General features: G+C 37.8%; 1 protein-coding gene across 1 annotated transcript in view; it reads right to left on the reverse strand.

The window, feature by feature from the left end:
• Positions 1 to 22,901, reverse strand: part of SEMA6D (semaphorin 6D) — a 245,704-nt gene extending 222,803 nt beyond the window's left edge. The window contains exon 1 of the mRNA XM_054272734.1: positions 22,806 to 22,901. The gene's annotated coding sequence lies outside the window, so the exon portion shown is untranslated. The remainder of the gene's footprint in view (positions 1 to 22,805) is intronic.
• Between the last annotated feature and the right edge of the window lie 1,524 nt (positions 22,902 to 24,425).

The raw sequence follows: 24,425 nt of genomic DNA on the forward strand, positions 1-24,425 counted from the left end.
GTCCTTTACAAATATAAGGACACATCAAAGTTTTTTACTTTCCATTGTCTGCTCAGGGAGTCCTAGCACTGATCCTTACACCAGAGGATGCAGATGGGGCCTGGACCAGCCTCTGGCAGAAGAAGGCTCCTTGCCTGCTGTCCTGCTCATGCATAGCAAACTGACCTGGGGCACTGCATGTCCTACATGTTCCTGTGGCTTCAGTTTCAATATAGGACTCAACACAGTTGTACATTTAAAAAAGTGATGGTGAAAAACCAGCCAAATATTGTAAAAGAGAAGGAGGAAAAAAATGAGCTTGAATACTTGACTCGTAACTAATAGGATTCTTCACCCATTGTATTTAGAGTAATTATCTTTGAAATGCCTGGGGAATTGAAGGAAGATTTTTTTCACCTGATATGACAGATGATGTGGTAGGTGCTATAATGCTTTTTCTATAAGCTACACATTTCTGAGGTCTCCCACAGATATTCTACCAATCATTCCTCAGTCTATTTAACCTTCATTAGTGCAGTCATGACCCCTCCAGAAAGTAGAAGAGATTGAAGAAAGTTGTTCAATCTTAATTTTATGAATGACTTTAGTTGTGGAATCTTTTATCAGACCAGAATACTATTTTGTGAAGAGCACTCCTAGGTAGCGCAGGCACCATAAAAGAATACTGCGCTGTATTTTCAATTTTATTAGTGATTCTCTGTGAATCAGCACTTTAAACTGGAAAATTAGTTTAAAAACCTTTGAAAAGTAATAACATTAGCATCTCTTGGTGAATAACATATAGAATTTTGGGGTTTTTAATAACTTGTAAAAGGAAGGTTTAGAACTTTATAGCAAGATCAGTGTCTCCTGCATTAATCAAACTTAGTCAAAATACAAATCTAGAATTCTGCTATGATTGCCATAAATTACCTCAGTCATATACAGATGTAAATCAGAACAGAATCAGCTTATTATATATTATTCCTTCTTTGTTACATAATTTTCAAGTATTTTTCAAGCTCTTCTTTATAAATCTTTGTAGATACTTGGTACCTGTCAGCTCCTGACTGTAGTGTCCCTTGGGCATCTAAGTACAACAAATGATATACCAATTTCTAGTAGGCAGAAGTCTGTACAACATTTTGTCTGGCTACATACATACATACAGAAAGCTCTTCTATATTCCAGATGTTTGAGCACATGGGAAAAAAGACTTGGTGAACTGGAATCTTTTAATGCAATTTTTCTGTGACAAGCTCTCCAGCTGTCTACTTCACTGAGGATTTTGACAATTCCCGAATTGTCATTCACAGACCTGTCTACAACAGCAAAGCCAGTGCTGAACATGATATTTCTGATACTGAGCAGGAACAGTCTGGGAAATGAGCTGTGTGCTTGTGCTACATCTTACCCTACAAAGGCAGGGAACTCCCATTCAGAGAACACAGCAAAGAGAGAATTGCTTGTGCTCTATTTTTGCAGTAATATCATGTTTTGACATTTAAACTTTTCATTTGATTCATGAGCTTTTTCTGATGTTCTAGAAAATGTTGGGTAAAAGGTTATTCTTAGTAGCATAACTTTTATGTCTAGCTTTATCACTATTAATTCAGATCAATACCTGATTTTCTGGTAACTACTATTTTCCATAGTAATAATATTATTACCAATATTAATATTAACAGTAACAATTCAGCAGGCCTCCTACAAACATGGCTGTCCATTTTATCAAGACAGCTAAAACTTTTCTTTAGAAAATTTAAAAAATTATGTTAGAATTTTTCTTTTGTGCTTCCTAGATAAATCTGCTCTAGTTTTTCTCTTGAACATTTCTGTTCTGGACCCTCATATATTTAATGAGATTTTAGATGTCCTCAAGAGCCATGTTATCAAAACTGATACAGACAGCTTTCCTAAGTTGAGTCTTTTTAGAGAAGGTTTTTTGAGAAAACTTGAGTTCTTCCATCTCTGCATTTTCCTCTTCATTACTGAATGCTTTCTTTTACTCTGCCTAGAGTGAGATTTTAGCTGAAAATGATGTTTTGAAATACAGGCTGTCTTGCTCTTTCTTTTGAATACAATACTACCAGGTTTCATATTTGAAAAAAAGAGCCCATGCCAAACTTGCTAAGACTCATGTGATAATGCCACCTTCCTCAGAATTAACAGAAATCCAAGCCATTGATTCATTCAGGGTATCCTTGCCTAGCAGACAATGCACAAAACTCTTTGTCCTTCCAAACCAGACTGTTCTGGGCAGGTTCCTCTCTCCCTTTCTGAAATGAAGTTTTTCCTTGTGAATGGTACCTGATTGACAGCCCCAAAAGCTCCTTTTTTCTGTACACAGACACCAAACTTGCAGTCAAGGTTTGCAGTGTGAGATTTCCCTTAGGGACCCATGATCTGAGCCCACACTGGGTCAGGAGCACTCTCCAGGCTGGACCAAGCACTGCTTCAGTTTGCAAGTCAGTATTTCCCTGGTGAATCTGACAGCTGAAATGCAGCTGTATAAACTCCATTAATTTTTGTGATATGACAAGAGTATACCAGGAACTATGTTGAAGCTACCAGTTGATTCACAGAGAGATGGGGATGGCTTCTCTGTTATGCTTAAAATCCTTTTAATCTAAGCCAAATCTTAAGCATATTATTTCTATGTGAGTAATCTCCCTGGAACATAAGAAACACCATTTACCATCTCTGTTCTAGGCAACCAAAAAATACATTTTTACTCTATTTTGATGATTATGATACAGAATTGTATCTCAAATTAGGGCATTTATGCACCTGCAGCAATTCTGGGCTCATATGGATTCATTTTCTTGTCTCTCCTCAAAGGCTGTTTACAGCCAGAAGCTCATTTTATACCCCTGGTAGAACAGAGTTCAACTAACCAAATGTCACATCCCCTTTAAAACTGGTGGTTTTCAGGTGCCTCTGTGTGCCCCAGGTTTAATTCATCTCTTTGGAGACCTACACAACCAGTCCTTACCTGACAGGTACCTTTCTTTCACAAAAAGTGAAAGCACCTCACAAAAAGTGAGATTTAGTGAAAATAAATGAAAAACAGACATCCAAATCTGACTTCAGCAGTGAGGCAAAGCAGAAAAGTTTTGCCAAAAAAAAAAAAAAAGAGGAGCTGAAAACAAGAGAAACTGTGCTAAAACTTCTTTTCACCAGCAAGAGGCATTATGAACTTTCATTCATTGTGTCCTGTTAGCAATGAACTAAACGTGTGACTGTTTCCTACCTGCTCCTGCAGTCTCCCTGCTGGAAGGAATGGCCAGGATCCATGAGCTCCAGGCCAGCTCCTGTGGTACCTGTGGCCTGGATCACAGCCTCTGTCTGCAGACAGTAAAAAATTGTATGCTGTCATGATCGATTTACAGATTTACCAAATCCTTGAGTAAAAATCTATACAACAGAAGTAGATCTATTATTAAATGTAATGAATGGCATTATCTCATAAACTGCACAAGGAAGAATTTAAATCTAATTTTTCTGTATCCAGCTCTTCATCACCATTTTGGGAAGAGTTAAAAGCTACAAGTGTCCTACTGCCTGTTGTCTTTTAATCCTCTTATTCCCAAGTCACTCACTATAGCATCAAAGTACCATAAACCTAATGCTGTTTTATGTCCTTGCAGGAAGAAATCCTAAAAGCAGGAGGCACACTTGTTGCTCACACACCCCCTTAAGCTTTTTTGCAAGCCTGTTCCCTATTCCTAAATGCACACCAGCTCTCTTCATCTTCCCACTGTTAAACTCAGCACAAGGTGGGGCAGATGGCTGCATAATTCAACTATAACACAAAGCAAATATGTCTATTGTAGGCACAGAGAGAGGAAAAGCAATGTTAAAACTAGCAGTTTCATTTATTAATTGTTTTGGTTTAAGATGGGGTTTATGAACTGAGTAGCTCAAATTAGGCTCCTGAGACAATTCAAACAGCATGGAGACTTTGAGGTGCTATGGGCAGGCAGGATTGTTTGAACCCCTTGGGTTGAGAACAATCACTGCAGAATGCTATTTGTTTTGTAGTGTGCTTTGTGCTGAATTGTAGATGTCATTTTAAAAAGAACTTGAGATACAAGAGCTTTCTCTTTTTTGGGGTGCATAATGCAAGGCAGAGCAGCTTCCCTGGGATGCCAGCATAACTGGGGTGTGCTTTAAAACAACTGATTGCACCTGCTCCATACAGAGGCCTGCAAATGTATCCCCTCAAATTTACTTGTTCTTCCTTCTCCTGCTGTAACCACCCCCCAGCATTCACATCACTGTAAAGAGAAAATGGAGCAGGTCAGAAAAAGTTGTACAATGAAATATTTCCCAGGCTCAGTGCAGAGCTTTGCACTGATTGGCAAACAAGCCACTGGAGGCAATGTAAGAAGAGGGCACTGTGCTTCCTTCCTAGTTAAACATTGCATGAAGATGTAACAAGCCAGTCTCAGGTAACTTCTCCCTTAAACAAGCCCAAAGGATAAAAGCAGTGAGTACAGTATTTGTCAGTGTACATAGATGTGGTGGGGGAGGAGGAAGCTGCAGTCATCAAAATTCTGTTATTCAGCAGGAATCAAGATGAGATCCAGGCTATGAGACATGGTGGTCAGAAAGTGCTACCAGATCCTTCAGAAGGTATTTGGGAAACAAGTACCTTAAAGTTATCCTGAAGGATCATTAGCCTGGGTGGGGAATACCAACTTTTGAAGAAACATTAACTTTTGAGGGAAAAATAGATACCTTGTGAGAAATGAAGACACATTCTACTATTAGTCCTTTCTCCAGCACTGTTTTCACTCGGACTGCCCAATATTCTGCCTCCCTACAGCAATCCTGAATGGTCACCTGGGTATTTTCTGTCCCAAGTGAATGTGAAGTGTTGCTGTCTGGCATCACTTTAATTTAAAAACCAGTTGCATTTTTGTACCAAGGAAACAAAGAGCATCACCTTGGCTTACATTTTTTTTCACCTGATATCTACAGAAATGATATGATTATTATTATTATATTTGAATACCCTGCATTTTCATAATTTTCCTAAATGTGAATTTCTTCCAAATTAAAAAAAGATACTTAATTCATAATGCATAAAGAATCTTTTAATTGTCACTCCTGAGCATATTTTAAAAAGCCAATTTAGTCACTAGGCAGTATTATGATTATATTTCAGAGGCAATTACTAATTTACTGACCTTTTCCGTTATTAGAAAATCTTCAGATTGCTCATGATTTCCATTAATTTTTTCCATTATCTTTACTCAAAAAATATCTTCTACAACTTACAAAGAGCACTCTCTGTCTATATGACAAACTTCCTTGAGAATATTTAAGATTCCATATCCAAAACAGGCTGGGTGAACCATCATTGCTGCCCTGAATGAATTATTTTAAATCAGGAAGATGGGTTAAACAAGTGACAGGGTGATTTCTGTTAGAAATAAATTAAAATAAGCAAATATAAAGGAACAACAGATGACATTAAAAATTTTCCTTTCTGAGTTGCAGAAACCTCATCCTTATATCTAAGGGGAAAACAGGATACTGCAAAGTTTATTGGCTTGCTGAAGATTTTAAAGTTATTTCATCGTATGATAGTCACAAAATATAACTCTAAATGGGGTAAAAAAGGTAAATAGAGCATTTGGATTTAAATCCTTCACTGTTTTCTTTGCCTTTATGGTTTGACTTAGAGCACCTGGTTTGGCAACTCCATCTTCCTTTGCTGATCTCTGAAAACATTTCTAGTTCAAATATCCAAACATCTGAGCCAGACACTGAGTTCTCAGACTCATTGTGGGAGTGTTTGGTGAAATCAAGTGCAAACATATGTTAAAGTAACAACAAAAAACTCAGAAAATGTTTGATATTATTTACCTAGCTCTCTGTTCCAAATGGAACAGAGCAAAATTATAATCTGATACCTTCAGAATATTAGAAAAGTGTTGAATCCTTGAGCTCCCAGTACAGGTTGTTGTTAATTTTTTAACTTGCCCTCTATACATTCTCATTCCCCAGGCAAGGAAAGAATGATGCAGTCAGAATTAGAACAAAAATTTCCCAAACATCTGTTGATCATAAAAATGAAACAAAACAAAATCTCTTCAATCAGATTCATAATATTGTAACACAGCTTCCTGTCCTTTTCAAAGTTCCTTTTATTCATAAACATCCATCCTTTTCTTAAAGGAAAAATAAGCAGATAGACATCTCAGGAAGAAGCAGCATAGTGTACAAATCTACACTTTAACCTCTGTGCTCTTTGCCACGTGGTTGATCAGTATTATTTTTTTACTGCCTGCTATAAATACTGTATTAAATAATTAGCTAGGAAAAAAATCACTCTCTTTTTTTCTCCTTGCATGTTTTAAGCTCCTAATGAAAATCTAACAGAATGCAGAACAAGGTACTACAATTGCATGTTCATATCTTTTCTGTAACAGACATCCCATTCTTCTCTTGCATCCCACTATGAGCAGTTCATCTGAGCATAAAGGAATGGCATACATTTCTCTGTTTGTCAAAGGAACTCCATTTACATTTCCATGGTGACATACACAGCTCTGTTCTTTGTTGCTCAGGAGTAAAATGTGCAGGATCTCTGCCACATACTAGAAATGCCAGTACATGCAATTTTAATTGCAAGAAGTCCTTCTCTCCTTTAATTCTATTATTTTGGTTTTGCTCACTTGCCAACTGTCTTGGCGTTACTGACTGCCTCACAACACCCAACTTCTAACTGAGAGGGCAGGAAGCACAGCCTTTTCCTAAGCATTTGGTACAGATCCAAATCCTGCCATTCTCTCTTTTTACTAAATTCTTGTTCTCACACAATTCCCATTAACTGATGTGAGAATTTTGACCGCATAAACACGGAGCTGGGTTGTTCAGCCCCAGCCCAGCATCTGTAAAGTGCAGAGCTCCAGTTCTCATCAATAGGTCTGTGTAAGAGAGCAGGAGCCCCTGCACCTGAGCACTGCCTGCAAAATCAGCCTTCAGCAGCTCAATCACTGCCTTCCCCCGGAAAGAAAATTTTCCATCCTTTGACCTGACATGTTCGATTATGCAGACCTGTGGAGTGGAAATAGGAGAGACATTGCAAATACAGAATCTATTTCTGCTTCTCAATAAGAAATCGTCATATTTCTCCACTGGGGCGGTAAGATCTATGGACAATAAAATGTTGTTGGCTTTACTTTTCATGCCACTCTCAAGTTACAGACTACAGAAAAATTCTTGGGGCAGATTCTCACCTTGCAGAGCCAGCACATTCCAAAAAGAATTCAGCCTACTCTTTTTCATGTTTCATCATGATAATTCTTTTCAGCACAGCTTTTCTTCTTCCTTACAAGGCAAATGCAATAGTCCCTTTCTCTAACAAGGCCCCATCACTTTTCTGCAGTTTCAGAGGAAGTGAAACCTGGTTCCTGTTGCCTGTCTCAAAAACTAAATCAATCATGTGCACTTTTAAAATGAGTTTTGAAGAAATACCCCAGGGCAAAAGCAGAAAGAATGTAAAATACCATAAAATAAATATTTAAAAAGCTAAATAAGACAAATGGATTTTTCATTTTGACCTAAAAATAGAAAATGTAAAAAGAATCATGTTTCGCAGCTGTGGAGACCAATGAATAAATGGGTAGGGTCCATTAGGTACTGTCCATACATGTGGATGAGCTAAAAGGCTTTTAGAAACTGAAAAATGTCTCTTGTTTAAGTGTTCAAAAGCCAGAAGCAAGAGATGCAAACCCTTGTAAGCTGGGATCAAACTTTAAAGTCAAATCTTTTATTATAGCAGGTCAATTAGGTTCTTTTCAAACCAGGCTAATACAATAGAAAAAATTTCATCTGTGAAGCTATTTTCAGGACCTGATAAGGCTCTGCTCAAAGGTAACATCAAAGGCTGGATGTTGGAATATTCACAAATAAAAGAAACCCAGACACAATCAAATCAAGATAAAAGTTTCAGCAACTACTTTGAAAAAAAGTGGTCTGCTTTTCAAAAACTGAAATACAGCAATGTCTAAAAAAAAATAATTCCACCGCCACTGTATAACTGTAATCCTCTCCCCACTGTCCCTGAAGAATCAGTTCCTATCCCACAGTCTCTCTCAGGATGGGGTTTACGTTAAACTTGTGGTCTCCTGGCTGTGTTGCTGGAAGTGTCTATTTTAGTCAGTAAAAACAGTAAAATAAAACCAGTATGAATGTCCCAGGTAATGCAGATATATCCTGGGTTACAAAGTTACATTTAAAAAGTGCTGTAATCCTCTCTGGAGCTCTGTGAGCAGTGTGGAGAAGAGATCAGTAACATTCTTAAAGCACAGTTTATTTAGCAATCGTACACAAACACAAGGCGTTTATAACAATGGCTGCCTTTTCCTGGGCTTGTTTAACCCACCTGAGTCTACTCAAGAGGCAAAAACTATCAAAATGAATATTCTTGAGGCTATTCTTTACTGTTTTGCAAGTAACTGTAAAGATGCAGTTATTTTGAGCTATTGATTTTGTTGTTGCTTGCTTTTTTCTAAAAAGGAAAGCAAAACTTCTAGCAGATTCACTACACACAGATGTATGGGGCTTAAAATAAGAGTGGGGTTTTTTATGCTCATACCTTATAGGACATTTATTTTTAAACAATTTCTTGTTGCTATTTTCTATTTGAATGTATTTCCATTCCTACTGGATAGGGAACTAGTTCCTTTCTTTTCAGACATCAAAGGTGTTGCCACTCCTGTCTGTTCAGCCTATGCCTCCTGGTTCTGCTTTTGCCTCTGGCTCAGTCCTGTGATTCCTGTGTCCAACATTATATCAATCCTTAGAGCTGTTAAATCTCTACAGAAAGTGCCAGGTCCCCAAGCAGGCCCTCTCATACAAATCTCAAACTGTGCTGAACAGCTTCATTCTTTCTGTGGTATCTCTGCCGCAATTTTCACTGTCATCCAAAATGTGTAACAAAGTTCTTCACCAGAGAATTTCAACTGTACAGTTCCTAAAAAGGATACATCAATATTATGAAATTTCCTTTCTTCCTGAATATGAAAAGGTAACAATTTTTGAACTTCCCATGAATTAAATAAATTTACAAGAATATTTTAGAGAAATGTCAAATTATTATGTAGAAACACAAAAAATGAAATGAATGTTGCTTTTAAAGCTAATTTTTTCTATTATGATCGCAATTACTGATAAAGCAAATAGATTACTCTGAAATGCTCCAATAAACTTAAATCAAAAAAAATGTTGCAGTGGTAAAATGCTGTATCATTATTTTCCTTTTTTCACCCAGTTTTAATCTTGATTGGGGTAGTACTGTGCTAGAATTGAGAGATACCTGATGGATGTTCTCAATTATATCCAATACCTGTGGCTACAAGAGGCCACACTGACAGTCAGGAATAATCAGCACTTAAAGATGCCTGGTTGTAGGAAAGAAATGCATTACACCTTCTGAAGCAGTGACACGATGGATGATCCTTCTTGTACTTATTGCAGGGATCCTCAAGCATCTGCTTAAACAGGAGTCATGCAAAGCCACCTTTATTTTGGGTATTGCAAATATAAGCTCTCTATATGGACATGAATAGACTAAATATTACAGTACCTTAGATTTTATGACTTGGCAAGAAGCTAAGTAGAGTGGAAAGCTGTAAAAATAAAAACTTTCAGCTCCACTAAGCTGAAAACTGGTATCTAAGATATCAGAATATAGCTGCTGGTTCACATAACTAAAAACTTCACCCTCCCACAGGGTTCTTCCACCTCTGCCCACCCTGACTTGACAAAAGCTGATATGATGCCAAGGGAAGTGACTGTTAGGGATGTGTGTTATCAGTCCTCTGAAGTGACTCAGCTCTACATCTTTTAATCAAACCTTGATTTTTTCAATTTCTAATTTCTTCCAGAAAAGACTCTGAACAGAAGGTCACAGCCTCAGGCCTATTGAAGGTAGGATAGAAATAATGACTGTAGGAAAAGCACTTCTGTAGGGATTTATCAAGGGTGGCAATTACTCTCATCATGCAAGACATGCCCGTTTGCAAGGGTAGAAGGGTTCCGGAATATTCAGGCACTGTTGTGGCTGAAGGTTAAACCTGGTCAAGGATATTTGCTAGGTTATATTTCCACTAGAACAATTTCTGAAGTTTGATGTGGAATGTGTGCCCTGGAAAAAATAGCAGGAAAACTCAAAGTAGTAAATAGTTGTGTGGCTGAGGCACCTAGATGAGACCCAGACCATTCCTCTGCTTTGGATTATGTAGAGCAGGGATAATATTCCAGGTAAGTACCCTAACCAGCCACATGGGACAGTTGCCAATCTTTTACTCTATAAATATGTATTAGTTCAGTGAAAGAAGGGTGGACACAATAGATGGTGGTTAGAGTAGAAGTAAGTCAGGGAATCAAATAAAAACCTGCTCTCAGACAGTATTTTTTTCTCCAGTCAGAACTATATGCAAACTGTGATCACCCCAGCCAAAGAATGACCTGAACTGGAGCAAGAACTAAAACCTGTAGAGGTTTGACAATGCAGGAAATATACAGAATGGACATAACACCTGCTCTTGGTTGAGACCCATATGCACTGCCCCACAGAGACAGCCAGAAAATCCAGTACAGACAAAGCCAGGATAGCTGGATTCCCCACCTGCTAACAGATGTGCCCTGGGAATGACAGAGGCCAGCAGGGGCAGGGCCTGAGAGGCCTCCACACTGGCCACTGCTCTGTCCTGAGTGCTCTGGCCTGCAGAGAACCTGGGATGTGAGCAGTTGTTACACTGGATTACACTCTCCTTTGCTACTCTACCTGCTAAGCCAAGTGGAGTTTAATAAATAAAAATAACTAGCCCAACAAGCTTTTAAAGTGTCCTATGTGAAAACTGGATTTAAACAATAAGAAAGAAAAGGGATTTGATTACTGAGGAATGCAAGTTCCATATAATCAATAATCCATATAAAAAGAGAGAGGAAAAATATTTCAAGGCCATTTTTTGTTTATTAGAAAATTAGAAAATGTGAGGCCACCTACAGAAAACCTATAGCAGCAGTTATCAGAACAGTTTATTGTGCACAACAATTTTAAATGTGTCTCTAACATTATTTAAGCTATAAAGGAAAGAGAGTTCTAACATCAGATAGTTGACAGCAGTGGAAGTAATAAAAAGCAGAGTCAGAAGATCATTACTGATATAAAGAAGGGTACTTTTCAAGACTGATTCTATAGCTCTTTGATTCTCTTTTTTTTATGAACATTTAAGATAGGCTAACTCCAGCTGTATAATGAATACATCCTTCCAATTGAAAAGTCAATATTTAACATCCATTATGTTCTGCTCTTTAGGACATGGTCCATTCAGACACCAATGTTTTAAATCAAATTAGCCCCAGAACTATATGGAAGAAACACTGAGTATGTGTCATGAATCAAAAGCCCATGTTTTACAACACTATAGTTATAACAACACTCACGTCTGCAGATGTCAGATCAGTGTATTTTCTCACTGGGTCTATCTTAAAAAGAGTGACATAAGTTCCTTTGCAATAACCCAGAAAAACTTTTGTTTTCCTATTTCACAAATATTTTGAAGACTGCAATTTAATAGTTCCAGGCTACTTAATGCTTTGTCATTATGACAAACTTTGCATTTGTTAGTTGATAATAATTTAGCAACTGTTTCATCTCACATTTCTCCCACTGTCCCTTCCAAATTATGGACAATAGTGGTTCCATATTTTTATTTTGTAAATTTAACACCCTAATTGAAATTAGCTATGATTTGAGTTATGACTATTAGGTCTCTAATAATACCATAGAGTCTAATTCTGATGTTGCCCATGCGTAGCTTTTAAAGCTGATTAAAGTGGATCAACAGGACAAAACATTTTATTGCTGAGACAATGAAAGCATGTTAATTGAGTTCTGTAACACCATATTGAGGAAGAAAATATTCTTATTCCTGTTTACACATGAGCAAACAGACATGGACAGATAAAGAACTTCCTTGAGCTGGTCTCAGTTCTCTTCAAGCTGTTTAAAAATCAAAAAAGTTATCATTAAGTTCTTCCAGACAACATATTCAGTATGGAAATTTATTACTGATTTTATGCAATTATCCTGCAACTCCCATTTTGTTTGTTGATATTCTATATTAAAGCACAGATATATTTGATCAGCATATACCAAGCCAAATGTTTATCTGATTTTTCTTCTAAATAAAATTTCATCTTTAAAATTACTAGAAGATCCTTTTCCCTCTGACCTTAAATGTTTTTTTTTAATAGAAACATGGAGAGCTTTGACCTCATTGAACAGGGGAGGAAAGAGACAAGGCAGTGGTAAGGCACACAACTGAAGTTTTAGTCAATGCTTTTGAGGGTAACAGCACAATACAATGTGTGTAAAATAAGAGTAAGAAATATATCCTTGTTTGGTGGGCTGACCTTGGCTGGATGCCAGGTACCCACCAAGCCACTCCATCACCCCCTCCTCAGCAGGACTGGGGGGAGAAAATAATATGGAAAAAAACCCCTTGTGAGTCAAGATAAAGGCAGTTTAATAAAGCAAAAGCAAAGGTCATGTGTGGAAGCAAATGAAAACAAAAGATTTATTCTCTACTTTTCATCAGCAGGCAATGTCCAGCCACTTCCCAGGAAGCAGGGCTTCAGTATGCACTAAATCCAAGTGATCATAAACAGACTACAGAAATTAGATGGTGTAAAAGAATATGAAGCCATCTAGCTGTAAGTATCTATCAGATAATTATACAAGGCATCAATTATTTTTCAAGATTGTGAAGCCTGGAAAGTGTATTTATGTCCCTCCTGCATGCCAGTGACACCACAGATGATGTATATGATTAATGTTACTATGCTATTTTGACCACAAATGGCATTCAGCAGTTGCAGTAATAATTTCTCAGAGAAATGGCATGAGATAAATATTAACAGAAGACAGAAAATCAAAATTTGAGAAACCAGTCCAAATCCCAAGTGAGGCGGAAAAGGCCACAGATACCTGAATCATGAAGAAAGAAGTTTGATAAATGGAAAACAGAGACATCAGATCAAGCAACTGTTTGCCTGCCCACTACCAGCTACTCTGTGATTTGGTGCAAATTAGACAATCCAAAAAATTTTACCCAGCCTGCACCAGATTTACACAATTGACTCTCATGAATTCAAGGCAATCAAATGAAATAACCAGGCACACGAAGCCCTCCCATGCGTATAAGTTTTTTGCCCAAACAACTCCTGCTTTACAGTATATTTGTATTGCAAGAATGAGAGCTGATTCCATCAAGCCAGGAGACAGTCCCTGGCAGTAGGTGAAATAAACAGCACATCCATGCTGCAGGTGCGAGATGTGATTCCATCAACCTGGGAGACAATCCCCACCTGTCATCAGCTGATGTATATGGCTCCCTCTGTGCTTCCTCCAGTAAATCTCTTGGTGCCCATGACATTGCCAGGCAATGGCTGCTTTCTGGTTATTTTCCACTACAGCTGAGCTTCTGACACCCTGCAGAAAGGCAGATAACCTTTAAAGTAGCATTATCTGCACCAGACCCCCAGTGCCAAGCTGAACTTACTTATGACACAGGGATAAATTAAACTCACTAGATTTAGAGAATTACTTCTGAGCTTTTCCAATGAGCAATCAGATGTGGGAACTAAGACTTACTGATAAAATCAAATATATGAAGTTGCTGCAAAAGCTATTTCACTACCACCTTCTCAACTGCCAGTGAAATAAAAGGAATGGTATAGATTGGATTAAGAATCACTGCATTTAACCAGACTAGCCAAGCTCTCTTAATTCCAAAAGTAATTGCACTTATGTTCTAGCAAGCTGGGAACTGACCTTGAGTGCAAAGAAATATTCAGCAGAGGTTGATAGCCTCAGGAATGGATACAGTGCACTGAAAACAAGGCAAATCACCAAAAGACAGCAAAGTAGTCTAATCTTTTTTATTTACAGAAACACGAAGAAGTAAATCTTAATTTTGTAGGGGGAGGAGGGAAAAAAGCAATAAATATCAATACAAGCACTGTGTGCTTGGCAGTATATTGAGCCAAATGAATTAAGGGAAAGGAAATTTGAGCAGGAATCCCATTCTGCTGAGGGAAGGAGGAGACACAGAGGAGACAACCAGAGGGGAGAAAGAAAGGCCTGAGAGAGGGCTTTGCCTGGCTCTGAAAGCTGTCTTCATGCAGGGTCATTGATTTAAATCTACCACTGAGCCCTGGGCAGCTGGTAAATACCAGAGGTCAAGTAAAGAAAGGGAGAGAAATCTTCAGTTTCACACTGAGGAAACAAATATGAAGGAAAAAAGAATAGTATATTACAGTGATGAAGATTAAGTAACCCACTCAATTCTAATGTATGGCCCATTCTGCAAGAAGGAAAATTAACATAATGTGATAAACTGAGGAGATTCAACAAATCATTAAACCTTTGTAAGAGTGGATGTTCCAAAGTATCAGAATAAATTTCAAAATCACCCATAATGAAAAGTATTAATGAGCGAAGAATCAAATCAGGAATCAGCTTAGGTCATTCAGTAACAAATCAAACGAATAGCTGGTTGTGACAGAAAACCCAAAGGGCATGAGCTGAAAAGTATGCTAAAGGAATAACAGTTTAAAATGAAAAGCATGAAAAAAGCAGTAGCCAGAGCAGCTCAGGCAAACAGAGGAGGAGCGTTAAATTTGAGCAGACAGATCTCCACAGAGAGCACGCAGTACGAGGAGTGTCTCTTTTAGCTGGAACATACAGCGCTAATTTCTTTGGACTTGGAACGGGGAGAGAAAATTCAATTAAATTGGCTGAAAATTGATGTGCCTTTAGTAGTGCTTCCAGGACGTTCCTGTTATTTCATGTACTTCAGTGACAACATTGCAGGTGTTGGACTCTAGGGGAATGCTCCAAAGAAATTACTTTTTGGTTTGAATTATGGTAAAAAACAATCCTGAAGATTAAGTTATCCCCTTTATCATTGGGATTTTATCAAAATACATTTTGTCCTGGACCCATGGTCACTTCCAACAGCAGAGGGCTCTGTGTCAGTCCCAGCCTGGCTGGAACTGATGCCCTTGAGCACCAACAACCCGCACTGCTAGTGATGGTGGACCCCAAAGTAAGCAGATAATCACAAATATCTCTGAGATGGATGAAACATTGTACAGATCTGACATTTTTCACACTCCACAGAAAATGCCCTCCTGAGCGATTAAGGACCAAATCTGCCATCTTCTTCCTAGAAGGAATATCAATCTACTGTGCCTTATGCACACCATGGGATGAATCCCCTTCCAACAGTCACAATTACATTTCCACATCCAGGGAGCTACATTTGCCTCAGGCACTGCACTAAGAAAGTACAGCCATAAGATTGTTTCAAAAGTGCATATGTTTTGAAAAAGAAAAGGTAAATATTTTGGTTAAGGAATTCTCCAAAACGTCAAATTTCTTTAATTTTGATATACTTAGAGATAAAGAAGGAGCCCTTAAAAAGCTAAAGTAAAAGTTAAAGAAAAAAGTTAAAAAGCTAAAGTAAAAAGTAGGAGTTTTTCTTTAATCAGCAAATTTAAAGCCTGTAGCAGCAACTTCAGGTGCATTATTTTACTGGATAATTTTATTGATAAATAGTTGGCTGATTCAGGTTCATACTATTGAGAAATGTTTTCATAGTTGATGTAGTGAGGCTGCAGGTATCTTAACCAGTGTCTGCAGAGTTTTTGATTAACAATAATGGCAGATTTGGATAAGTAATTGGACAGTTTTGCCCATATTTTAGTAGGTACATTTGGAACTACTAATAAAAGTAGTAAAAACATCTCTGCTAAATATTGTTTCCATTTTTAGCTTGATCTACTGTGAAAAAATAGATTATTCTAAAACAATCCAACCCTATACAATTGAGTCTACAGAAGAATAGAGTACTGTATGGGAGAAGAGAAAGACTATAGATCTGTTTCAAAGCAGCATTTTAAAAGCCATTTTAAAATTATATTTTTGTAGTAAATGTTGGTATTTGGTAACAAAGCCTTGCTCCAAGTGATAAAAGGTTCCCTAAGAGTACTTTAATTGAAACTTTTTATCAGAATGTTGCCTGAACCTTTGCTAAATGCTACTTTCTTGCTTCAATTCAAATTTTCTTAATCTTCATTTTCACGTTGAATATTGGTACACTGTCTGCCTCATTATGCTAAAGAAAGATGAAGTGAGCTATTAACATTCTGAACAGCCTACGAGATGTTATGATATAGAATGTCATTCATTTTTATGAGTTGGCTGTCAGTGTGTGCTGCAATAAAGTTATAATTTCTCACTGACAATATGTGATGTCTGGAGTCGCTACACAATCCTTATTAAAATTTCAATAATTGTAAATCAAAGGAAAGCAAATACGACTTTTATGAAATGGTCGCTTCTGAAAGTCAAGGAGTGCAAAGTGGGGGAATACAAACCCAGAAGATTATTCCTGTGCTGTTCCAAGCCATCACCATCATCCTACAGTTTTCCTCCTCTTGCACAAGGCAGGGTGTGCTGAGCACCCAATATTACATTCTCAGAGGTGGCTCAGGCTGGGTTATAGTGATGGTGAGGCACTGCTTGTTTGTTGCTCCTAATTGACTCTACCTTTATGTGGCTCTGAGTGTCATCATGTTTATTGGAACAATTTATTATTATAGCTCTTCATCAGGAAAGTCAGGTGTCTCTGGAAGCAGTTACAAGTTATAATTGCCTGACAGTGAGGGAAGCCAGGAGAGATTTATGTGCATACATGGGTGAGCAAAGGTTTCAAAGCCTGTTTTCTCATAACTTTAAACTGTTGTGGAAAATATCAGGGATAGATTTATGGTATGGTCTTTTAAATGCCAAACTGTCTAGGACAATACACAGGAAAGTGAATCTTGAATTCAAAAGAAATGTTTTATATATATATATATATATTTATATATATATATATTGCTGTGTAATGACTGTGTCTTTATTTCTACTGCTGTTAGTTTTGTTTCAAATCAGAAATGTAAGAACTTTCTATCACTGTTCAAAACCTGCTGATCTTTCATTTTGAGCTTGACATAAGCTGGATGTTCAGAAGTTTAAATTGTAAAAAAATGCCCCTCAGAATAATAGCTTTTTGAAGTTATTACATGCAGTCCAAAGTATTCCAGTCACTGAACCAATGAGGTCTTAATATTGTTGGGCAATTGGACCTATTCTAGCACTTTTCCCTTCTATTTTCAGTTCCTTTCAAAGTCATTATTACTTGCAAATCAGTACATGACATGCTGAATAAATGCCTTCATTTAATGTATGTAATCACTGTACATGGGATAGATAATTATATGGGTAGGTTTTGAAATTTTCTTCATCAGCTTTTAAGTACTGAAAATCAGTCAGACTCCTGGGGCTAGATATAGTTATGCTACAAAGGTTGTGTGCCCAGGAATGTTTGCACAGTGCAGTGATTATGCCAATAGGCAAAACATGCTTAGATACTCCAATACATAACATCACTCTATTTCTATTATTCTGACTATTTTTCATTATTCAAAAGTTAAGTCAAACATATTAATTTCATGATTGCATCTGACATGTTTAGTAAATTTTAACTAATAGCTTTATTTCTAACTCCACTCCTCTTCTAAACTGACTGACTGCTAAAATTTACAGCATAACAGCAATACTCACATGTCACATATGATGGATATCCTTCACTGTCAGATTTCCAGTGTAGCAACATCCAGATGTACCTCCTCAACACAGAGCAGTCAGCAAGTGTTCATGCACAAACAAAAGTAAAGCTCTGCTTAAACATGAAGCTCAGTCTTTGCTCTGCACAGAAATGCTTGTGCACAATCCCAGCCATGGCATTTGAAAAGGTGTCCCTTCATGTCAGTAGCATACAAACACCCCAAATCATGCATGCCCGTTCTCCTAAACTTGATATATCACCACAAATGTCTTCCCTTTGCTAGAAATGCTTTAGGGCTGGTAGCCTAAGTCAAAACCCAGCTGTCCACATCCATCAGAAAGCTCCCTGCTGGAAAAAAATAATGACTGATCAACTGAGCCATGGGAAGTAACTTCTAAAAGTATTTACTTATTGTTATGCCTCCTCATACACACAGACGAGCACACAGTGGGATTCTGGCTCACAAACCAAGACAAAGTGAGAAAGAGGGATACAGAATTTTATAGTGGGGCCAGACTTTCACCTAAAGACATGAGGTACATGACTCAGGATGACTCAGTACCAGTAAGAAATATTCTATTTTAAACAGGTCAGCTGAAGACAACTGGTTTAAAGAAGGATAAGGCAACTCCAGCCTGCAGAAATACTTCAGCTGATACAGTAATGTTTGCAGATGTCTTTAGAAGGACAAGTTTCAGTGGAAGTCAGAGGATCAAATCCACCAAAAACAGCTGGGAAGCTAAGCATATGCTCTGATGTCTGATATATCTGGTAAATCATCATTTAAAGCAATAGGCCTGAAAGCCCACTCTAATTACCAGTGATCCAGTGAATGAACAGACAATCTCTAATGCAGAATGATGCACTGGTGATTGTACCGACTGATATTTTGATATCTAGCTACACAGAGACTGCAAAAGTTGTCCAAAACATCTGATACAGAATAGCAAATATTCTTATGATTTCTGTTTATGCTGGTTCTTGAAAAATGTTCTCGGACAATATTTTAGAAACTTTATTGCTGTCATAGTACTGTTTGGCACAGCACTTTTCAAATAGATTTGTTTATTTACTGTGCAAAAATGTCAGCAACAGCAATTTTTTTAAACCATAAAAAATATCTGAAATATTTTTCCTGTTTATTAGCATGTAATTATTTTAGGGTCTGATATTTTGTGAATAGCCAAGATTAGAAACACATGCTTCTACATGGCGAATACTTCAAAACATGTAACTGGAAATCCTGTATTTTCAGCTGTCTTATGGAATATAGGAAGTGTGTCAAATCCAGGTGTTAGTCAGGATATTCAATTTAGGATCTGTCACAGTTCTGGAAAAGGGAAAGATGTGTCTGTCTTAGATGTGTGGCATGCATAATTTGGTGGGAAAATTATATATTTTCATGTCATGGTAGGTACTGTTTCAGGATTATATCATTTGTTTGGAAGTCCGAAATATCAGCCATGGAAGCAGCTAAGCCATAGGGCTTAAGGGGAAAGATTTTGTTCCAGGTCTGTATACATTATGTCATGGCTATTTGAATTAAGGCAATTATACCTGGGAAATATATGAATATCATATATATGCATTTATTTATTAATTTAACCAAAAGACTTCCTGTCTGCCTTCAAAATTGATCACAACTTTACAGTGGAATTCATTTGGTGTAGGATGACTTTAACAGCAAAATTACTTGGGCATAATGCAGACACTTTACATTCACTTGGTAAAAGCCATCAGTTTGTACAGGTGCACGAAGCTGCACACACCAAAACAGAGAGGAAGCTTTTGCTTTGTAATTCTGTAATTCTCAGACCTTCCCTATGCCTCTCTGCTCCCTGCACAAACTATCTTCCAGCCAAAGCTTGGACAGATCTGAGTGAACACCTCAGCAAACACTACAGGACCAGCAAGTGACACCAAGAACATGGCACTTTGTTCTTTGTTCCTCAACCTATTTTGCCATAATTGATTTGATCATCAATCTGTAAATGTTTGTATATCAAGGTTTAACTTTTAAACAAAGCATGTGATGATGAGAATAAAATCAAATCTAATATATTGGACTTACAGGGATATGTACATCTTGTGACTGCTCAGTTCAGTAATAAAAGAGTATTTTCCAAGGTATATCAGCATTTTTAGTTTTGCCTCTTAACAGAGCACACTACATCCTTGTGTAGTCCTTAGTATTTAAGCTATTCAGAAAAAACCAGCATAAACAGCAGCCAAATCTTTTAAGCCAAATCTTAGTATTCTTCCATTTAGCAGAAAGTTATGAAGTTTCATTTAAAAAGGCTAATTCTACCAATTAGCTCATCCTGTTCAAATACACATATACTGTTGGGAAATATAAAAATGGTTTATTAAATCAAAAGATATGATTGCACTTCAACTAGCACATGGGCATGAGAGATCAAGTATTCCCTATAGATTAATCCCCATGGCATCAGAGGCTGATTTGGCTCACCAGTATTACATTAGTAAACCATCTAATCCAATTTAGAGCAGACAGGAATGTTCCATCCATTATGGTATTTCTAGTATCATTAGAAGCAGACTGATTGAATAAGCATCCTAAATCAGCCTGCAGCATGCAAGTAAATCACTGCGACTTGGACTGCAAAATCTTTTTTAAAAATAAAAATTAAGGAAAAAGAAAGAAAGAAAGAAAAAGCTCCATGTAATAGGATGGAAGCTCTCTGTGTGATTTTGATTTCTGAACTCTTGTGAACAGTGAAATTTCCTTGGTCCTTCAGTATGTAAGATCCTTCTGTCTGTAAGGTAGCAGTACAAAACACTGTGGATTTGCAGATGTGAGAAGCTCCTTATTTGTGCCAAGTTTGTCTTCAAGGAAAGCAGTGGAATATCTTCCCCTCCCTCTCCCCAGTAAACAATAACAAACAAAGTAGGCTGAATGAGGGCAGAGCAGGATGCTACTCTCACAAATAAAATCTGCTGTGTAAAATTGGAGTAACCATAGTAATAAAATCTATCAATCAAAAATATTACAGAGATTGCAATAGAAAGGATGAAAAGAGAGTCCAAACTTTGTATTTGCCCAAAATGAAAAACGCTCAAGTAATTACAAAAATAGTATTTTCATTCTAAACAGGCACACCTGAAAGAAAAACAATTCTTCAATAAGGAAGTAAATATATGAATAAAAATGTTGGTGACAGTTCTTTGAGATGACACAGCTCTCAGAAAGATTTCAGCAAAGGGCTAGGCTGCAGCTTTGAAAAGCTGGGAATCAAATGGAATAAAACCATCAAAATGGCACATAACCTTTGCTGCCCTTTGAGACCTATCATGTTGCACCAGCAGGGCCATGCAGGTCTCAGCTACACTATATAAGCAATCAGCCATAAAAAGGAAACTGCACCAGTGCACAAGGCCCTGAGTGGTTGCTCATGTACATGAAGGATTCACATTTGTTTAATGGCAAAGTTGCTCTGCTGTCAGTCAAACAACTCCTAATCTTGTCCAGACTCTGTGTAATAACTGAGTTAGAAAGGAAGTTATTGATTCTTTGTGTCTCAAACTGCTGAAAAAGTGAACAGCGACCCACAAGTGCAGATATGGACCTGGCAGGAATTGTTTTCACTGCAGAGAAGAATATATCTGAACCAAAGACAGTTTGGCAATAGAGGAAAACATGCACAGATACCAGAGGTTTCTGGAAATTCCTTTCATGGATCTTCCTCTCTACCTCCCTGAAAATACTGTAAGTTTGAACAACAAAATTTTGATTATTAGAGGGGGGGGAATTTTGCAACCAAAGTAAATATTTTAAGTTTACAGGTTTTAATTTTTGTAATGAAAGCAAATCTTTGCTTTTGAAGAAAAACAAACAACATCTAAACCAAAAAAAAAAACAAAAAACACCACAACCTTAACAAATGCTTCATTTATTTCAAGAGAATGTTGAAAAAAAACCTTTCAAGACAATTTATTCAGAATCCTACCCAAATTTAACTTCAAAAATGAAATGTTTTCTTAGCACTACTCTGAAAAGCTCCATCTTAAATTAAATCCATCTGAGAGAAATTAAATGGAAGAAATCATGTCAAACCCCAGCATTCATTCTTAAACAAAATGACAAACTTGCACAAGACTCTGCTCTTGCTTTTCCACATCCTTTTGATCCCAACAAGCCTGTTTCTGTTTCTGGCAAATTCTCATCAGGAACATGGAAAATCACGCTGAACCAGCTGGAGCTCAGGAAATCTGTTCTATCCTTTGCTTAAACTGGTTATACTGGTGCCAAACATGATTATTGTTATTAATAGCACAAACCCAGACTGAGGCAGTAAACCACACTCCTCCCAGAGCAGATTACTTGTTAAATGTTTCTTGTCGATATAAATGACAAATGTACCTGATTAGCAAAATCCAAAAGCTTGTTCTGAGGTTAAAAGGACTCAGAGTTGCAATTTTTCTAATGAACTTCCCTTCTGGTCCACAGTAGAACTCATCAGACCTACCAAATCCTATTTCTGAATGAAAGCTCAAATGCTTTGTAGAGCTAATGCAGGAGAACTAGATTGAGTTATGGACACATGTTGCTTCTCTATGAAACAGCAGGTTGAAGAATTACACTTTCCTCTTCCCTTTTGCAAGCATAGAATATTTTACTCTTTAATTTTCCCTCTGGTTTGGCGCAACTGGGTTGGAAGGACATTAGGTGAGGACATGGAGGAGAAGGATACAACCCTTTCTTGTTCTTCTTTGCTGACAAGGCAAGTGTAGGCTCACTGTTCCCCTGTCCACAAGAGACAGCCCTACCACCTATGTTCCTCCCTGTGTTTCTTTGCCACAAATCTGGTTCCCCTGACACACTGTGAGTGTGGAGTCTTCTCATTAGTGTTAGGCCCTAGCCTAAGTGCCAGCATGGAGGAGGACACGGAATGGGGGAGAGAGGTCCTTGTGATTGACAATTCCCTAGAGCTGTGACTTGCTGAACAACCAACTTGATAGCTCAAGTAAATGCCCAGAATGTTGTGTGAGCCCAGATCCAAATGATCAGCCCTTAATCATTAAACTAATGGGGGAACAGCCTGTGGTTTGGAGTCTTGGCATTATCAGAACACAATGGAAGCTCCATTTCTCAGTGCCTACCTGTCAGATGGGTTCTCTCTGCCAAGTCCATCCAACTGTCAGTGAAGTTCACAGCAGTGTCCTGGCCCTCAGCATCTTCAAAATTCAGTAGCAAAGTGGCACAAGGAGAGTATCTGCCAAAGGAAAGGCACAGATCCACTGATCAGCTTTGTGAAGAAGGAAAGTTATTTCTGGCACAGAAACAAATAACTCTTAGCCAACTTTATGCAGCGGCCACAGTTCTAGCAAAAAAACCAAACCAAACCAAACCAAACCCCAAAAACCCAGAAAAAACCCCCCAACAAACCAAGAGGGAGATAAAATTAAATTTGCTTCTGATATGACTTCAACTAAGCAAAAAGATAACAGGAAAGGATTTGACCTCATGTCTACAGTACCAAGAAAATTTTCACTCACTGGCAGATTTTATACACAGCAGGTGGAAAGGAAAACTAAATGTTACCATGACTGAGCTTGCATTTCCTGATATCTCAAAAGGCATTTGTTTCCCAAAGGAGAGCATTAAACAAAGAGACAAAGGTTATGTTCCTACACACATCCTAAGTGCTGAATCTTAGTTGTGATGGAGAATATTTTTGCTTACTACAGATGCAGCATTTCTAATGAGTCAAGGTGCATCAGTGGAGTATTTCAACTATTTGTCTACAATTTTGCTATCTCCTGAATATTGAAACTAGTGGTTGTCCTGAAGAGACTAAGCTACATATGTGCAAGGGAGGCACACACAGACACTTTTTGATCAGCAAGGCAATTTCCCAGGGCAATGTGCTGATCAACACACTGAGCTGAAACATCTGCAGGATAAAGGATTGTGTCTGAAAACCCTGTTTGATGCCCATAATTGTGACAAAGTCATTGCATATTCTGCTCAATGCTTTTTCTGTTTCAGTACTTTCTCACTGTACAAAGAAGCTCCAGCAGCCTCTTAAATGTGGTTGGTAACTCAAAGTACATTTGGGAAATCAGCCAGAGAGAAAGGCTTTTCTTCTGTATGTTTTGCTGCTTTTCTATGAAGTGACAGAAAAGATACACATTTGCCATGTTTACAGGGTTTCCCCTAACAAAAAAGAAGGGGAAAAAAAGAAGAAAAGAACTTGAAATATCAATTTTTTAGTATTAGTATTGTTTACTTTAGAGGCTTAAAGCTGCTTAAAATCTGTCATGTTCCTATCTAGGTAGGCAGGTTTTAAACTGTATGCTATTAACTTTTAAACTGCAGGGATGTAAGAGTCTATTGTATCTCAAGACTGAGTTTGCACAGCTGTCAAAGATGCTTTTCCTCTGAGCTAAACATGATTTGAAAAACGTTGCAAGCCAGAGCATTTGCTGTTACTCACAAGGCACTGTTTGCCAGGGACCACACAGGCGAGTGAGGCCCAGAGGCAGCCAACCCTGGCAGCAGAATTCCCTCATCATGGCCACAAGGGAACTCCCTGGAGACAGGAAAGTGAGGTGCAAGACACCTAAGGGAGGGAATAGGGTTTGCTAAACAGAGAATAGTTTCTAAAGCCTTGCTTTTCTCTATGAATATCTATTCCATGGTAGGAGAAAGGGCCACCCAAGCCCACCTGCAATAAACTGCTCTGCTGAGAAGCATCATTGCCATGCTGCTTTTGGTAC

Source organism: Melozone crissalis, unplaced genomic scaffold (assembly GCF_028551555.1).
Source record: "Melozone crissalis strain CALT ecotype California unplaced genomic scaffold, PUWL_Pcris_2 ptg000014l_1, whole genome shotgun sequence".
Taxonomy (NCBI): domain Eukaryota; kingdom Metazoa; phylum Chordata; class Aves; order Passeriformes; family Passerellidae; genus Melozone; species Melozone crissalis.